Here is a 17,663-nt window from a genome sequence, read left to right on the forward strand (position 1 = left end):
CACCACTGACAATTTGGACTGGTTTGACAGTGTCAAGTGGCTCCTGCAATCTGCCATCCAGAAACGGGGCTGGTGACTTTTGTTTGCCCGGGAAAAGGGCAGGTTTTTTTTATTGGGGGCCTATGGCTGGAAGTGGCCGGCTGGCTCCTGAAAATCCACGATATGCAGGATGGTGCCCAGACGCAAGGTGGCATAAGTGCCAATTCGGGCTGGTTTGATATTACCAACTGGCTCCTGAAATCTGGAATCCAGAAGAGGGGCAGGTGAGTTTTGTTTGCCAGGGAAAAGGGCCGTGGTTCGTGTTTGGTGGCCTGTGGCTGGGAGTGGCCGGCTGGCTCCTGAAAATCCAAAGTACGCAGGATGGTTGCCAGACCCTAGGTGGCACCAATACCAAGTCAGGTTGGTTTGACAGTGTCAAGTGGCTCCTGCAATCTGCCATCCATAAGTGGGTCAGGCGACTTTTGTTTGCCAGGGAAAAGGGCCCTTGTTTTTGTTTAGGGGCCTATGGCTGGGAGTGGCTGGCTGGCTCCTGAAAATCCAAAGTACGCAGGATGGTTCCCAGACCCATGGTGGCACCAGTGCCAAGTCGGGCTGGTTTTACAGTGTCAAGTGCCTCCTGCAATCTGCCATCCAGAAGCGGGGCAGCTGAGTTTTGTTTGCCAGGGAAAAGGGCAGTACTTTTTGTTTTGGGGCCTATGGGTGGGAGTGCTTGGCTGCCTCCGGAAAATCCACGATATGCAGGATGGTTCCCAGACCCAAGGTGGCACCACTGCCAAGTCGGGATGGTTTGACAGTGTAAAGTGTCTCCTGCAATCTGGCATCCAGAAGCAGTTCAGGTGACTTTTGTTTGCCAGAGAAAATGGCCGTGGTTTGTGTTTGGTCGCCTGTGGCAGGGAGTTGCCGGCTGGCTCCTGAAAATCAACGATACGCAGGATGGTTCCCAGACCCAAGTTGGCACCACTGTCAAGTCGGGATGGTTTTGCACTGTCAAGTGCCTCCTGCAATCTGCCATCCAGAAGCGGGGCAGGTGACTTTTATTTGCCAGGGAAAAGGGCCCTTGTTTTTGTTTGGGGGCCTGTGGCTGGGAGTGGCCAGCTGGCTCCTGAAAATGTACGATATGCAGGATGGTTCCCAGACCCAAGGCGGCACCAGTGCCAAGTCGGGCTGGTTTGGTAGTACCAAGTGTCTCCTGCAATCTGGCATCCAGAAGCCGTTCAGGTGACTTTTGTTTGCCAGAGAAAATGGCCGTGGTTTGTGTTTGGTCGCCTGTGGCAGGGAGTTGCCGGCTGGCTCCTGAAAATCCACGATACGCAGGATGGTTCCCAGACCCAAGGTGGCACCAGTGCCAAGTCGGGCTGGTTTGATAGTTCCAAGTGGTTCCTGCAATCTGCCGTCCAGAAGCAGGGCAGCTGAATTTTCTTTTCCATAGGAAAGGGCCGTGGTTTGTGTTTGGGGGCCTGTGGATGGGAGTGGCCGCCTGGCTCCTGAAAATTCAAGACACGCAGGATTGTTCCCTGACCAAAGTTTGCACCACTTAGAAGGCGGGCTGCTTTGACAGTGTCAAGTGGCTCCTGCAATCTGCTATCCAGAAGCGGGGCAGCTGAGTGTTTTTTGCTAGGGAAAAAGGCAGTAGTTTTTGTTTCGGGGCCTATGGCTGTCAGTGCCCGGCTGGCTCATGAAAATCCACGATATGCAAGATGGTTCCCAGACCCAAGGTGGCACCAGTGCCAAGCCGGGCTGGTTAGATAGCACGGACTGTCTCCTGCAATCTGCCATCCAGAAGCGGGGCAACTGAGTTTTGTTTGCCAGGGAAAAGGGCTGTGGTTTGTGTTTGGTGGCCTGTGGCCGAGAGTGGCCGGCTGGCTCCTGAAAATCCTAAGTACGCACGATGGTTGCAACACCCAAGGTGGCACCACTGACAAGTCGGGCTGGTTTGACAGTGTCAAGTGCCACCTGCAATCTGCCATCCAGAAGCAGGGCAGGTGACTTTTGTTTGCCAGGGAAAAGGGCCGTTGTTTTTGTTTGGGGGCCTATGGCTGGGAGTGGCCGGCCGGCTCCTGAAAATCCACGATATGCAGGATGGTTCCCATTCCCAAGTTGGCACCACTGTCAAGTCGGGATGGTTTTGCACTGTCAAGTGCCTCCTGCAATCTGCCATCCAGAAGCGGGGCAGGTGAGTTTTGTTTTTTGCCGGGGAAAAATGCCGTTGTTTTTTAATTGGGGGCCAATGGCTGGGAGTGGCTGTCTGGCCCCTTAAAATCCACGATACGCAGGATGGTTCCCAGACCCAAGGTGGCACCAATGCCAAGTCGGCCTGGTTTGATAGTACCAAGTGGCTCCTGCAATCTGCCATCCAGAAGCGGGACAGGTGAGTTTTGTTTGCCAGAGAAAAGGGCCGTGGTTTGTGTATGGTGGGCTGTGGCTGAGAGTGGCCGGCTGGCTCCTGAAAATCCAAAGTACGCAGGATGTTCCCAACACCCAAGGTGGCACCACTGACAATTCGGACTGGTTTGACAGTGTCAAGTGGCTCCTGCAATCTGCCATCCAGAAACGGGGCTGGTGACTTTTGTTTGCCAGGGAAAAGGGCAGGTTTTTTTTATTGGGGGCCTTTGGCTGGAAGTGGCCGGCTGGCTCCTGAAAATCCACAATATGCAGGATGGTGCCCAGACGCAAGGTGGCACCAGTGCCAATTCGGGCTGGTTTGATAGTACCAAGTGACTCCTGCAATCTGCCATCCAGAAGCGGGTCAGGTGACTTTTGTTTGCCAGGGAACAGGGCCGGGGTTTGTGTTTTTTGGACTGTGGCCGAGAGTTGCTGGCTGGCTCGTGAATATCCACAATATGCAGGTTAGTTCTCAGACCCAAGGTGGCACCAGTGCCAAGTCGGGCTGGTTTGATAGTACCAAGTTTCTCCTTAAATCTGACATGCAGAAGCGGGGTAGCTGAGTTTTGTTTGCCAGAGAAAAAGGCCGTGGTTTGTGTTGAGTGGCCTGTGGCAGGCAATCGCCGGCTGGCTCCTGAAAATCCACGATATGCAGGATGGTTCCCAGACCCAAGGTGGCACGAGTTCAAAGTGGGGCTGGTTTTACAGTGTCAAGTTTCCCTGCAATCTGCAATCCAGAAGCGGGGCAGCTGAGTTTTTTTTGCCAGAGAAAAGTGCCGTGGTTTTTGTTAGGGGGTCTGTGGCTGGGAGTGGCCAGCTGGTTCCTGAAAATCCACTATACGCAGGAAGGCTCCCAGACCCACGGTGGCACCAGTGCTATGTCGGGCTGGTTTTACAGTGCCAAGTGCCTCCTGCAATCTGCCACTCAGAAGCGGGGCAGCTGAGTTTTGTTTTCCAGGGAAAAGGGCCGTAGTTTGATTTTGGTCAGCTGTGGCCCAGGGTGGCCGGCTGGCTCCAGAAATACAAAGATACGCAGGACCGTTGCCAGACCCAATGTGGCACCACTGCCAAGTCGAGCTGATTTGATAGTAAAAAGTGGCTCCTGCAATCTTCCATCCAGAAGCAGGGAAGCTGAGATTTGTTTGCCAGGGAAAAGGGCAGTACTTTTTGCTTCGGGGCCTATGGCTGGGAGTGCTTGGCTTCCTCCGGAAAATCCACGATATGCAGGATGGTTCCCAGACCCAAGGTGGCACCAGTGCAAAGTCGGGCTGGTTTGATCGAACCAAGTGTCTTCTGCAATCTGCCATCCAGAAGCGGGGCAGGTGAGTTTTGTTTGCCAGGGAAAAGGGCCGTGGTTTGTGTTTGGTGGACTTTTTCCGAGAGTGGCCGGCTGGCTCCTTAAAATCCAAATTACGCAGGATGGTTGCCACATCTAAGGCGGCACCTCTGACAAGTCGGGATGGTTTGACAGTGTCAAGTAGCTCCTGCTATCTGCCATCCAGAAGCAGGGCAGGTGAGTTTTGTTTTCCAGGGAAAAGGGCCGTTGTTTTGATTGGGGGCCAATAGCTGGGAGTTGCCGGCTGGCTCCTGAAAATCCATGATATGCAGGATGATTCCCAGACCCAAGGCGGCACCAGTGCCAAGTCGGGCTGGTTTGGTGGTACCAAATGGCTCCTGCAATCTGCCATCCAGAAGCGGGTCAGCTGAGTTTTGTTTGCCAGAGAAAATGGCCGTGGTTTGTGTTTGGTTTCCTGTGGCAGGGAGTTGCCGGCTGGCTCATAAAAATCCACGATACGCAGGATGGTTCCCAGACCCAAGGTGACACCAGTGCCAAGTCTGGCTGGTTTGACAGTGTCAAGTGGCTCCTGCAATCTGCCATCCAGAAGCCGGGCAGCTGAGTTTTGTTTGCCAGGGAAAAGGGCAGTAGTTTTTGTTTTAGGGCCTATGGCTGGGAGTGGCCGGCTGGCTCCTGAAAATCCACGATACGCAGGATGCTTCCCAGACCCAAGGTGGTACCAGTGCCAAGTCGGGCTGGTTTGATATTACCAACTGGCTCCTGAAATCTTCCATCCAGAAGCGGGGCAGGGGAGATTTGTTTGCCAGGGAAAAGGGCCGTGGTTTTTGTTTGGTGGGCTGTGGCCGAGAGTGGCCGCCTGGCTCCTGAATATCCAAAGTACGCAGGATGGTTGCAAGAGCCAAGGTGGCACCACTGCCAAGTCAGGCTGGTTTGACAGTGTCAAGTGCCTCCTGCAATCTGCCATCCAGAAGCGGGGCAGCTGAGTTTTGTTTGCCAGGGAAAAATGCCGTTGGTTTTTAATTGGGGGCCAATGGCTGGGAGTGGCTGTCTGGCCCCTTAAAATCCACGATACGCAGGATGGTTCCCAGACCCAAGGTGGCACCACTGACAATTCGGAGTGGTTCGACAGTGTCAAGTGGCTCCTGCAATCTTCCATCCAGAAGCAGGGAAGCTGAGATTTGTTTGCCAGGGAAAAGGGCAGTACCTTTTGCTTCGGGGCCTATGGCTGGGAGTGCTTGGCTTCCTCCGGAAAATCCACGATATGCAGGATGGTTCCCAGACCCAAGGTGGCACCAGTGCAAAGTCGGGCTGGTTTGATAGTACCAAATGGCTCCTGCAATCTGCCATCTAGAAGCGGGTCAGGTGACTTTTGTTTGCCAGAGAAAATGGCCGTGGTTTGTGTTTGGTTGCCTGTGGAAGGGAGTTGCTGGCAGGCTCCTGAAAATCCATGATACGCAGGATGGTTCCCAGACCAAAGGTGGCACCAGTGCCAAGTCAGGCTGGTTTGACAGTGTCAATTGCCTCCTGCAATCTGCCATCCAGAAGCGGGGCAGCTGAGTTTTGTTTGCCAGGGAAAAGGGCCGTAGTTCGTGTTTGGTCACCTGTGGCCGAGAGTGGCCGGCTGGCTCCAGAAATACAAAGATACGCAAGACCGTTTCCAGACCCAATGTGGCACCACTGCCAAGTCGGGCTGGTTTGATAGTAAAAAGTGGCTCAGGCAATCTGCCATCCAGAAGCAGGGAAGATGAGATTTGTTTGCCAGGGAAAAGGGCAGTACTTTTTGCTTCGGGGCCTATAGCTGCGAGTGGCCAGCTGGCTCCTGAAAATCCACGATATGCAGGATGGTTCCCAGACCCAATGTGGCACCAGTGCCAAGCCGGGCTGGTTTGATAGTACCAACTGGCTCCTGAAATCTGCCATCGAGAAGCGGGGCAGGTGAGATTTGTTTGCCAGGGAAAAGGTCCGCGGTTTGTGTTTGGTGGACTGCGGCGGAGAGTGGCCGGCTGGCTCCTGAAAATCTACCATACGCAGGATGGTTCCCAGACCCAAGGTGGCACCAGTGCCAAGTCGGGCTGGTTTGATAGTACCAAGTTGCGCCTGCTCTATGCCATTCAGAAGCAGGGCAGCTGAGTTTTGTTTGGCAGAGAAAATGGCCGTGGTTTGTGTTTGGGGGCCTGTGGATGGGAGTGGCAGGCGGGCTCCTGAAAATTCACGATACGCTGGTGGTTCCCAGACCCAAGGTGGCATGACTGACAAGTCGGGCTGGTTTGACAGTGTCAAGTGGCTCCTGCAATCTGCTATCCAGAAGCAGGGCAGGTGACTTTTGTTTGCCAGGGAAAAGGACAGTAGTTTTTGTATCAGGGCCTATGGCAGTGAGTGGCCGGCTGGCTCCTGAAAATCCACGATATGCAGGATGCTTCCCAGACCCAACGTGGCACCAGTGCCAAGTCAGGCTGGTTTGATATTACCAACTGGCTCCTGAAATCTGGAATCCAGAAGAGGGGCAGGTGAGTTTTGTTTGCCAGGGAAACGGACCATGGTTTGTGTTTTGGGTTTTGCGGCTGCTAGTGGCCGGCTGGCTCCTGAAAATCCAAAGTACGCAGGATGGTTGCCAGACCCAAGGTGGCACCAGTGCCAATTCGGGCTGGTTTGATAATACCAAGTTGCTCCTGCAATCTGCCATCCATAAGTGGATCAGGTGACTTTCGTTTGCCAGGGAAAAGGGCCCTTGTTTTTGTTTAGGGGCCTATGGCTGGGAGTGGCTGGCTGGCTCCTGAAAATCCACGATATGCAGGATGGTTCCCAGACCCATGGTGGCACCAGTGCCAAGTCGGGCAGGTTTTACAGTGTCAAGTGCCTCCTGCAATCTGCCATCCAGAAGCGTGGCAGCTGAATTTTGTTTGCCAGGGAAAAGGGCAGTACTTTTTGTTTTGGGGCCTATGGGTGGGAGTGCTTGGCTGCCTCCGGAAAATCCACGATATGCAGGATGGTTCCCAGACCCAAGGTGGCACCACTGCCAAGTCGGGATGGTTTGACAGTGTAAAGTGTCTCCTGCAATCTGGCATCCAGAAGCAGTTCAGGTGACTTTTGTTTGCCAGAGAAAATGGCCGTGGTTTGTGTTTGGTCGCCTGTGGATGGGAGTGGCCGGCTGGCTCCTGAAAATCAACGATACGCAGGATGGTTCCCAGACCCAAGGTGGCACCAGTGCCAAGTCGGGCTGGTTTGATAGTACCAAGTGGTTCCTGCAATCTGCCGTCCAGAAGCAGGGCAGCTGAATTTTCTTTTCCATAAGAAAGGGCCGTGGTTTGTGATTGGGGGCCTGTGGATGGGAGTGGCCGCCTGGCTCCTGAAAATTCAAGACACGAAGGATTGTTCCCTGACCAAAGTTTGCACCACTTAGAAGGCGGGCTGCTTTGACAGTGTCAAGTGGCTCCTGCAATCTGACATCCAGAAGCGGGGCAGCTGAATTTTGTTTGCCAGCGAAAAGCGCCGTGGTTTGTGTTTTGGGGCCTGTGGCTGGGAGTGGCAGGCGGGCTCCTGAAAATCCAAGAAACGCAGGATGGTTCCCAGACCCAAGTTGGCACCGCTGTCAAGTCGGGATGGTTTTGCACTGTCAAGTGCCTCCTGCAATCTGCCATCCAGAAGCGGGGCAGGTGACTTGTTTGCCAGGGAAAAGGGCCCTTGTTTTTGTTTGGGGGCCTGTGGCTGGGAGTGGCCAGCTGGCTCCTGAAAATATACGATATGCAGGATGGTTCCCAGACCCAAGGTGGCACCAGTGCCAAGTCGGGCTGGTTTGATAGTTCCAAGTGGTTCCTGCAATCTGCCATCCAGAAGCGGGGCAGGTGAGTTTTGTTTTTTGCCAGGGAAAAATGCCGTTGTTTTTTAATTGGGGGCCAATGGCTGGGAGTGGCTGTCTGGCCCCTTAAAATCCACGATACGCAGGATGGTTCCCAGACCCAAGGTGGCACCAATGCCAAGTCGGCCTGGTTTGATAGTACCAAGTGGCTCCTGCAATCTGCCATCCAGAAACGGGGCTGGTGACTTTTGTTTGCCAGAGAAAAGGGCCGTGGTTTGTGTATGGTGGGCTGTGGCTGAGAGTGGCCGGCTGGCTCCTGTAAATCCAAAGTACGCAGGATGTTCCCAACACCCAAGGTGGCACCACTGACAATTCGGACTGGTTTGACAGTGTCAAGTGGCTCCTGCAATCTGCCATCCAGAAACGGGGCTGGTGACTTTTGTTTGCCAGGGAAAAGGGCAGGTTTTTTTTATTGGGGGCCTTTGGCTGGAAGTGGCCGGCTGGCTCCTGAAAATCCACAATATGCAGGATGGTGCCCAGACGCAAGGTGGCACCAGTGCCAATTCGGGCTGGTTTGATAGTACCAAGTGACTCCTGCAATCTGCCATCCAGAAGCGGGTCAGGTGACTTTTGTTTGCCAGGGAAAAGGGCCGTGGTTTGTGTTTTTTGGACTGTGGCCGAGAGTTGCTGGCTGGCTCGTGAATATCCACAATATGCAGGTTAGTTCTCAGACCCAAGGTGGCACCAGTGCCAAGTCGGGCTGGTTTGATAGTATCAAGTTTCTCCTTAAATCTGACATGCAGAAGCAGGGTAGCTGAGTTTTGTTTGCCAGAGAAAAGGGCCGTGGTTTGTTTTTAGTGGCCTGTGGCAGGCAATCGCCGGCTGGCTCCTGAAAATCCACAATATGCAGGATGGTTCCCAGACCCAAGGTGGCACGAGTTCAAAGTGGGGCTGGTTTTACAGTCTCAAGTTTCCCTGCTATCTGCCATCCAGAAGCGGGGCAGCTGAGTTTTGTTTGCCAGAGAAAAGTGCCGTGGTTTTTGTTAGGGGGCCTGTTGCTGGGAGTGGCCAGCTGGCTCCTAAAAATCCACTATACGCAGGAAGGCTCCCAGACCCACGGTGGCACCAGTGCTATGTCGGGCTGGTTTTACAGTGCCAAGTGCCTCCTGCAATCTGCCATCCAGAAGCGGGGCAGCTGAGTTTTGTTTGCCAGGGAAAAGGGCCGTAGTTTGTGTTTGGTCAGCTGTGGCCGAGAGTGGCCGGCTGGCTCCTTAAAATCCAAATTACGCAGGATGGTTGCCACATCTAAGGCGGCACCTCTGACAACTCGGGATGGTTTACAGTGTCAAGTAGCTCCTGCTATCTGCCATCCAGAAGCAGGGCAGGTGAGTTTTGTTTTCCAGGGAAAAGGGCCGTTGTTTTGATTGGGGGCCAATAGCTGGGAGTTGCCGGCTGGCTCCTGAAAATCCATGATATGCAGGATGATTCCCAGACCCAAGGCGGCACCAGTGCCAAGTCGGGCTAGTTTGGTGGTACCAAATGGCTCCTGCAATCTGCCATCCAGAAGCGGGTCAGCTGAGTTTTGTTTGCCAGAGAAAATGGCCGTGGTTTGTGTTTGGTTGCCTGTGGCAGGGAGTTGCTGGCTGGCTCCTGAAAATCCACGATAGGCAGGATGGTTCCCAGACCAAAGGTGGCACCAGTGCCAAGTCAGGCTGGTTTGACAGTGTCAAGTGGCTCCTGCAATCTGCCATCCAGAAGCGGTTCCGGTGACTTTTGTTTGCCAGGGAAAAAGGCCCTTGTTTTTGTTTGGTTTCCTGTGGCAGGGAGTTGCCGGCTGGCTCATAAAAATCCACGATACGCAGGATGGTTCCCAGACCCAAGGTGACACCAGTGCCAAGTCTGGCTGGTTTGACAGTGTCAAGTGGCTCCTGCAATCTGCCATCCAGAAGCGGGGCAGCTGAGTTTTGTTTGCCAGGGAAAAGGGCAGTAGTTTTTGTTTCGGGGCCTATGGCTGGGAGTGGCCGGCTGGCTCCTGAAAATCCACGATACGCAGGATGCTTCCCAGACCCAAGGTGGTACCAGTGCCAAGTCGGGCTGGTTTGATATTACCAACTGGCTCCTGAAATCTTCCATCCAGAAGCGGGGCAGGGGAGATTTGTTTGCCAGGGAAAAGGGCCGTGGTTTGTGTTTGGTGGGCTGTGGCCGAGAGTGGCCGCCGGGCTCCTGAATATCCAAAGTACGCAGGATGGTTGCCAGACCCAAGGTGGCACCACTGCCAAGTCAGGCTGGTTTGACAGTGTCAAGTGGCTCCTGCAATCTGCCATCCAGAAGCGGTTCCGGTGACTTTTGTTTGCCAGGGAAAAGGGGCCTTGTTTTTGTTTGGTTTCCTGTGGCAGGGAGTTGCCGGCTGGCTCATAAAAATCCACGATACGCAGGATGGTTCCCAGACCCAAGGTGGCACCAGTGCCAAGTCGGGCTGGTTTAATAGTACCAAGTGGCTCCTGCAATCTGCCATCCAGAAGTGGGGAAGCTGAGTTTTGTTTGCCAGGGAAAAGGGCAGTAGTTTTTGTTTCAGGGCCTATGGCTGGGAGTGGCCGGCTGGCTCCTGAAAATACACAATATCCAGGATGGTTCCCAGACCCAAGGTGGCACCAGTGCCAAGTCGGGCTGGTTTAATAGTACCAAGTGGCTCCTGCAATCTGCCATCCAGAAGTGGGGAAGCTGAGTTTTGTTTGCAAGGGAAAAGGGCCGTGGTTTGTGTTTGTTGGCCTGTGGAATGGAGTTGCCGGCTGTCTCCTGAAAATCTAAGATACGCAGGATGTTTCCAAGACTCAAGGTGGAACCAGTGCTAAGTCTGGCTGGTTTGATAGTACCAACTAGCTCCTGAAAACTTCCATCCAGAAGCGGGGCAGCTCAATTTTGTTTGTAAGGGATGTGGGCCGAGGTTTGTGTTTGGGGGCCTATGGCTGGGACTGGCCAGCTGTCTCCTGAAAATCCACGATACGCACTATGTTTCCCAGTCCCAAGGTGACACCGGTGCCAAGTCTGACTAGTTTTATATTACCAAGTGGCTCCAGCAATCTCCCATCCAGAAGCAGGGCAGGTGAGCTTTGTTTGCCACGGAAATGGGCCGAGGTTTCTGTGTGGGGGCGTATGGCCTGGAGTGGTTTGCTGGCTCCTGAAAATCTCCCATAGGCAGGATTGTTCCCAGACCCAAGGCGGCACCAGTGCCAAGTCGGGCTGGTTTTATAATACCAAGTGGATCCTGCAATCTGCCATCCAGAAGCGCGGCAGCTGAGTTTGGTTTGCAAAGGAAAAGGGCCGTGGATTGTGTTTGGGGCGGCTGTGGCTTTAAGTGGCTAGCTGGCTCCTGAAAATCCACGATACACAGGGTGGTTCCAAGACCTGAGGTGGCACCAGTGCCAAGTCGGGCTGGTTTGATAGTAAGAAGTGGCTCAAGCAATCTGCCATCCAGAAGCAGGGCAGGTAAGTTTTGCTTGCCAGGAAAACGGGCCGAGGTTTGTGTCTTGGCGCCTATGGCCCGCAGTGGCTGCCTGGGTCCTGAAAATCTAAAATACGCAAAATGGTTCCCGGACCCATGTTGGCACCAGTGCCAAGTCAGGCTGGTTTGATAGTACCAAGTGTCTCCTGCAATCTGCCATCCAGAAGCGGGGAAGCTGAGTTTTGTTTGTCAGGGAATCGGGCCGAGGTTTGGGTCTGGGGGCCTATGGCTGGGACTGGCCAGCTGTCTCCTGAATATCCACGATGCGCAGGCTGGTTCCCAGAGCCAAGGTGGCACCAGTGCTATGACGGGCTGGTTTGATAGTAACAAGTGGCTCCAGAAATCTTCCATCAAGAAGCAGGGCAGGTCAGTTTTGTTTGCAACCGAAATGTGCCGAGGTTTCTGTCTGGGGGCCTATGGCCTGGAGTGGTCGGCTGGCTCCTGAAAATCCACGATACACTGGATGGTTTCCACGCCTAATTGGGCACCAGTGCAAAATAAGCTGGCATGATAGTACCAAGTGGCTCCTGCAATCTGCCATCCAGAAGCGGGGCAGGTGAGTTTTGTTTGCCAGGGGAAAGGGCAGTGCTTTGTGTTTAGGGGCCGTGGCAGAACGTGACCGGCTGGCCCCTGAAAGTTTCGTGATACGCACAATGGTTTCCAGACCCAAGGTGGCACCAGTTAAAAGTCGGGCTGGTTTTATAGTACCACGTGACTCCTGCAATCTGCCATCCAGAAGCAGGGCAGGTGAGTTTTTTTTGCCAGGGAAAAGGGCCGTCGTTTGTGTTTGGCGGGCTGTAGCCGAGAGTGGCCGGCTGGCTCCTGAAAATCCACGATACGCAGGATGGTTCCCAGACCCAAGGTGGCACCAGTGCCATGTCGGGCTGGTTTTATAGTACCAAGTGGCTCCCGCAATCTGCCATCCAAAAGCGGGGCAGGTAAATTTTTTTTGCCAGGGAAACGGGACGTGGTTTGTGTTTTGGGCGGCTGTGGCTGGGAGTGGCGGGCTGGCTACAGAAAATCCTCGATACGCGGGACAGTTCACAGACCCAAGGTGGCACCAGTGCCAAGTCGGGCTGGTTTGACAGTGCCATGTGTTTCCTGCAATTTACCATCCAGAAGCGTGGCAGGTGAGTTTTTTTAGCAAGGGAAAAGGGCCGTGGTATGTGTTTGGGGGCCTATGGCTAGAAGTGGCCGGCTGGCTCCTGAAAATCCACGATACGCAGGATGGTTCCCAGACCCAAGGTGGCACTTGTGCTAGGTCAGGCTGGTTTGATAGTGCCAAGTTGCTCCTGCAATCTGCCATCCAGAAGCAGAGCAGGTGAGTTTTGTTTTCCAGAGATAGGGCCATGGTTTGTGTTTGGGGGCCTGTGGCTAGGAGTGGCCGGCTTGCCACTGAAAATCCACGATACGCAGGATCCTTCCCAGACCCAAGGTGGCGCCAGGGCCAAGTCGGACTGATTTGATAGTACCAACTGGCTCCTGAAATCTGCCATCAAGAAGTAGGGCGGCTGAGTTTTGTTTGCCAGAGAAAAGGGCCGTGGTTTGTGTTTGGGGGCCTGTGGCTGGGAGTGGCCGGCTGGCTCCTGAAAATCTACGATACGCCGGATGGTTCCCAGACCCAAGGTGGAACCTGTGTCAAGTCGGGCTGGTTTGATACTACCAAGTGGCTCCTGCAATCTGCCATCCAGAAGGGGGGTAATTTATTTTCCTTTGCCAGGGAAATGAGCCGTTGGTTGTGTTTGGTGGGCTGTGGCCGAGAGTTGCCAGCTGGCTCCTTAAAATCCAAGGAATGCAGGATGGTTCCCAGACCCAAGGTTGCACCGCTGACAAGTCAAGCTGGATTGACAGTGTCAAGTGCCTCCTGATATCTGCCATCCAGATGCGGGGCAGGTGACTTTTGTTTGCCCGGGAAAAGGGCCGTGGTTTGTGTTTGGGGGGCCGTGGCAGAGAGTGGCCGGCTGGCCCCTTAAAACCCAAGATATGCAGGATGGTTGCAAAACCCAAGGTGCCACCACTGCCAAGTCGGGCTGGTTTTATAGTACCAAGTGTCTCCTGCAATTTGCCATCCAGAAGAGGGGCAGGTGAGTTTTTTTTGCCAGAGAAAAGGGCCGTGGTTTTTGTTTGGTGGCCTGTGGCTGGGAGTAGCCGGCTGGCTACTGAAAATCTAAGATACGCAGGATTATTCCAGACCCAAGGTGGCACCAGTGCCAAGACAGGCTGGTTTGATTGTGCCAAGTGGCTCCTGCAGTCTGCCATCTAGAAGCAGAGCAGCAGAGTTTTGTTTGCCAGAGAAAAGGGCCATGGTTTGTTTTTGGGGGCCTGTGGATGGGAGTGGCCAGCTGGCTCCTGAAAATCTCCAATACGCAGGATGGTTCCCAGACCCAAGGAGGCACCAGTTCCAGGTTTGGCTGATTTGATAGTACCAAGTGGCTGCTGCAATCATCCATCCAGAAGCGGGGCAGGTGAATTTTGTTTGCCGGGGAAAAGGGCCGTGGTTTGTGTTTGGGGGCCTGTGGCTAGGAGTGGCCGGCTGGTTCCTTAAAATTTATGATAGGCAGGATGGTTCCCAGACCCAAGGTGACACAAGTGCCAAGTCGGGCTGGTTTGATAGTACCAACTGGCTCCTGCAATCTGCCATCCAGAAGCGGGGCAGGTGAGTTTTTTTTCCAGGGAAAACGGCCGTGCTTTGTGTTTGGGGGGCCGTGGCCGAGAGTGGCTTGCTGGCTCCTGAAAATCCAAGATACGCAGGATATTTCCCAGACCCAAGGTGGCACCAGTGCCAAGTCGGGCTGGTTTTATAGTACCAAGTTCCTCCTGCAATCCGCCATCCAGAAGAGGGGCAGGTGAGTTTTGTTTGCCAGAGAAAAGGGCCATTGTTTTTGTTTTGGGGCCTGTGGCTGGGAGTGGCCGGCTGGCTCCTGAAAATCCAAAATACGCGGGATGGTTCTCAGACCCAAGGTGGTACCAGTGCCAAGTCGGGCTGGTTTTAGAGTATCCAGTGACTCCTGCAATCTGCCATCCAGAAGAGGGGCAGATGAGTTTTGTTTTCCAGAGAAAAGGGCCGTGGTTTGTGTTTGGTGGGCTGTGGCAGAGAGTTGCCGGCTGCCTCCAGAAATTCCATGATACGCAAGATGGTTGCATGACCCAAGGTGGCATCACTGCCAAGTTGGGCTGGTTTGATAGACCCAAGTGGCTCCTGCAATCTGCCATCCCGAAGAGGGGCAGATGAGTTTTGTTTTCCAGAGAAAAGGGCCGTGGTTTGTGTTTGGTGGGCTGTGGCAGAGAGTTGCCGGCTGCCTCCAGAAATTCCATGATAGGCAGGATGGTTCCCAGACCCAAGGTGACACAAGTGCCAAGTCGGGCTGGTTTGATAGTACCAGCTGGCTCCTGCAATCTGCCATCCAGAAGCGGGGCAGGTGAGTTTTTTTTCCCAGGGAAAACGGCCGTGCTTTGTGTTTGGGGGGCCGTGGCCGAGAGTGGCTTGCTGGCTCCTGAAAATCCAAGATACGCAGGATATTTCCCAGACCCAAGGTGGCACCAGTGCCAAGTCGGGCTGGTTTTATAGTACCAAGTTCCTCCTGCAATCCGCCATCCAGAAGAGGGGCAGGTGAGTTTTGTTTGCCAGAGAAAAGGGCCATTGTTTTTGTTTTGGGGCCTGTGGCTGGGAGTGGCCGGCTGGCTCCTCAAAATCCAAAATACGCGGGATGGTTCTCAGACCCAAGGTGGTACCAGTGCCAAGTCAGGCTGGTTTTAGAGTATCCAGTGACTCCTGCAATCTGCCATCCAGAAGAGGGGCAGATGAGTTTTGTTTTCCAGAGAAAAGGGCCGTGGTTTTTGTTTGGTGGGCTGTGGCAGAGAGTTGCCGGCTGCCTCCAGAAATTCCATGATACGCAAGATGGTTGCATGACCCAAGGTGGCACCACTGCCAGGTTGGGCTGGTTTGATAGACACAAGTGGCTCCTGCAATCTGCCATCCCGAAGAGGGGCAGATGAGTTTTGTTTTCCAGAGAAAAGGGCCGTGGTTTGTGTTTGGTGGGCTGTGGCAGAGAGTTGCCGGCTGCCTCCAGAAATTCCATGATACACAGGATTGTTCCCAGACCCAAGGTGGCACCAGTGCCAAGTCGGGCTGGTTTGATCGTACCAAGTGGCTCCTGCAATCTGCCATCCAGAAGCGGGGCAGGTGAGTTTTTTTTCCCAGGGAAAACGGCCGTGCTTTGTGTTTGGGGGGCCGTGGCCGAGAGTGCCTTGCTGGCTCCTGAAAATCCGAGATACGCAGGATATTTCCCAGACCCAAAGTGGCACCAGTGCCAAGTCGGGCTGGTTTTATAGTACCAAGTTCCTCCTGCAATCCGCCATCCAGAAGAGGGGCAGGTGAGTTTTGTTTGCCAGAGAAAAGGGCCATTGTTTTTGTTTTGGGGCCTGTGGCTGGGAGTGGCCGACTGGCTCCTGAAAATCCAAAATACGCGGGATGGTTCTCAGACCCAAGGTGGTACCAGTGCCAAGTCGGGCTGGTTTTAGAGTATCCAGTGACTCCTGCAATCTGCCATCCAGAAGAGGGGCAGATGAATTTTGTTTTCCAGAGAAAAGGGCCGTGGTTTGTGTTTGGTGGGCTGTGGCAGAGTTGCCGGCTGCCTCCAGAAATTCCATGATACGCAAGATGGTTGCATGACCCAAGGTGGCACCACTGCCAAGTTGGGCTGGTTTGATAGACCCAAGTGGCTCCTGCAATCTGCCATCCCGAAGAGGGGCAGATGAGTTTTGTTTTCCAGAGAAAAGGGCCGTGGTTTGTGTTTGGTGGGCTGTGGCAGAGAGTTGCCGGCTGCCTCCAGAAATTCCATGATACGCAGGATTGTTCCCAGACCCAAGGTGGCACCATTGCCAAGTCGGGCTGCTTTGATCGTACCAAGTGGCTCCTGCAATCTACCATCCAGAAGCGGGGCAGGTGAGTTTTATTTGCCAGGGAAATGGGCCGAGGTTTTCTCTGGGGGCCTATGGCCTGCAGAGTCCAGCTGGTTCCTGAAAATTTATGATAGGCAGGATGGTTCCCAGACCCAAGGTTGTACCAGTGCCAAGTTGGGCTGGTTTGATAGTACCAAGTGGCTCCTGCAATATGCCATCCAGTAGCGGGGCAGGTGAGTTTTTTTTGCCTTGAAAAAGGGCCCTTGTTTTTTTTTGGGGGCCTGTGGCCGGTTCGCTCCTGAAAATCCAAGACATGCAGGATGGTTCCCAGACCCAAGTTGGCCCCACTGACAAGTCGGGCTGGTTTGATTGTACCAAGTGTCTCCTGCAATCTGCCATCCAGAAGCGGGGCTGGTGTATTACTGGGCCTGAGTGGGCGTAGCTGGTGTGAGAGAGACGGTGAATCTTGTTTCTTGAATCAGAAGGCTGAAATTATTAATATAAGATATAATACATTATAGTTATACTAGAAAGAATAAGGAGAGAGGTTTGCAGAGCAGCTAGGCTTGCTAGACATAGATCGAAAAGAATCCACAACGAAGCTGTGGCCAAGGACTCAGTCCCCTGGCTTGTACTGGGGATTGGCCCTTCATTATAAACATAAAACATGAACCTATAACCAATCAAAATAGGTGCATAGGTGCCCCTGTTGCATTCTCCAGCAGCTGATAATAATTGTTTACCTTGAATTCGGAGGCCTCTGGCCTACCGAAGAAACAGAAATCCGAACGAAAGGATTTCTGTGGAGAAATGTCTGCGACATCTCACCTTTCTAAATTGTATAAAAATAAAAGAAAAATGCTGATGTGGAATGAACAGGAAATTCCTTCACCTATAAAATATAGAAGACTAGTAAATCACTTAAACAATCCTACAATATAAGAAAATTGCAAAATACTATGTAAAGAGAATTTGAGTCCTTGCAGCTGAGTTTCAGGAACAGTCTATCAGCTGAAGTTTTTTCTTTTGGACATCTGAGAGTCCTTTTTGTCCTGAAATAAGCATAACAAAAATTTAAACAATTTAAAACAATTTAAAACAATTTGAACAATTTTGGAATGTCCTTTCTGGCCTTTCAATGCTTCAGCGCTTTAGAGCTGCTGCCCGCTATTTTCAATCAGTTTTTTTTTTTTTTTTGATCGAAAAGCAAAAGAGCAGCAGCCAAGCAGAGCAGTGCCAGAGAAGGAAAGGCCCTGGGGGCCCTGGCCCATGTTGGACCAGGAACCCCAAAACTGGCTCACAAAGGGGGACCAGGACGGCTTGGAGAAACCAGAGTCCCCAAAAACATAAGGAGGCCACGCAGTGGGGCCAGTCCAGGAATCTTATGAGCCCAACGGCCCAGGCCAAACCCATGAGGAAAGCTGTGCATTTCCACAGGCCTGAACCCTGCTGCCAGCACAATGGCAGCACGGGTAGTGAGACGCTTCCTTTCCCCTGAACCACTGAGGCATGCCAACAGCAGGGAAATAGAAGCTACCCCGAGAATCTTCATCTCGGGTCTGGGAATGTTTGTTTCCCACAGCAACACGGCACCACCCCCATTGGGCTGGGGACCAAAGGCAGAACTTTTGGGAGCCCCGTCCCGCTCGCCGCTAGGGCACAAGAGGGGCGGCAGAGATGGCAGCAACCATGGGACAGCAACTGAAACACCACCCCCAAAACCGCAGAGAACCCCGAGCTTGAAAGCCAGCAGCTGGACTGCCGCAAGAGTCAGCTGGCGGGCA

Source organism: Ammospiza nelsoni, chromosome W (assembly GCF_027579445.1).
Source record: "Ammospiza nelsoni isolate bAmmNel1 chromosome W, bAmmNel1.pri, whole genome shotgun sequence".
In the NCBI taxonomy this organism is placed as follows: Eukaryota; Metazoa; Chordata; class Aves; order Passeriformes; family Passerellidae; genus Ammospiza; species Ammospiza nelsoni.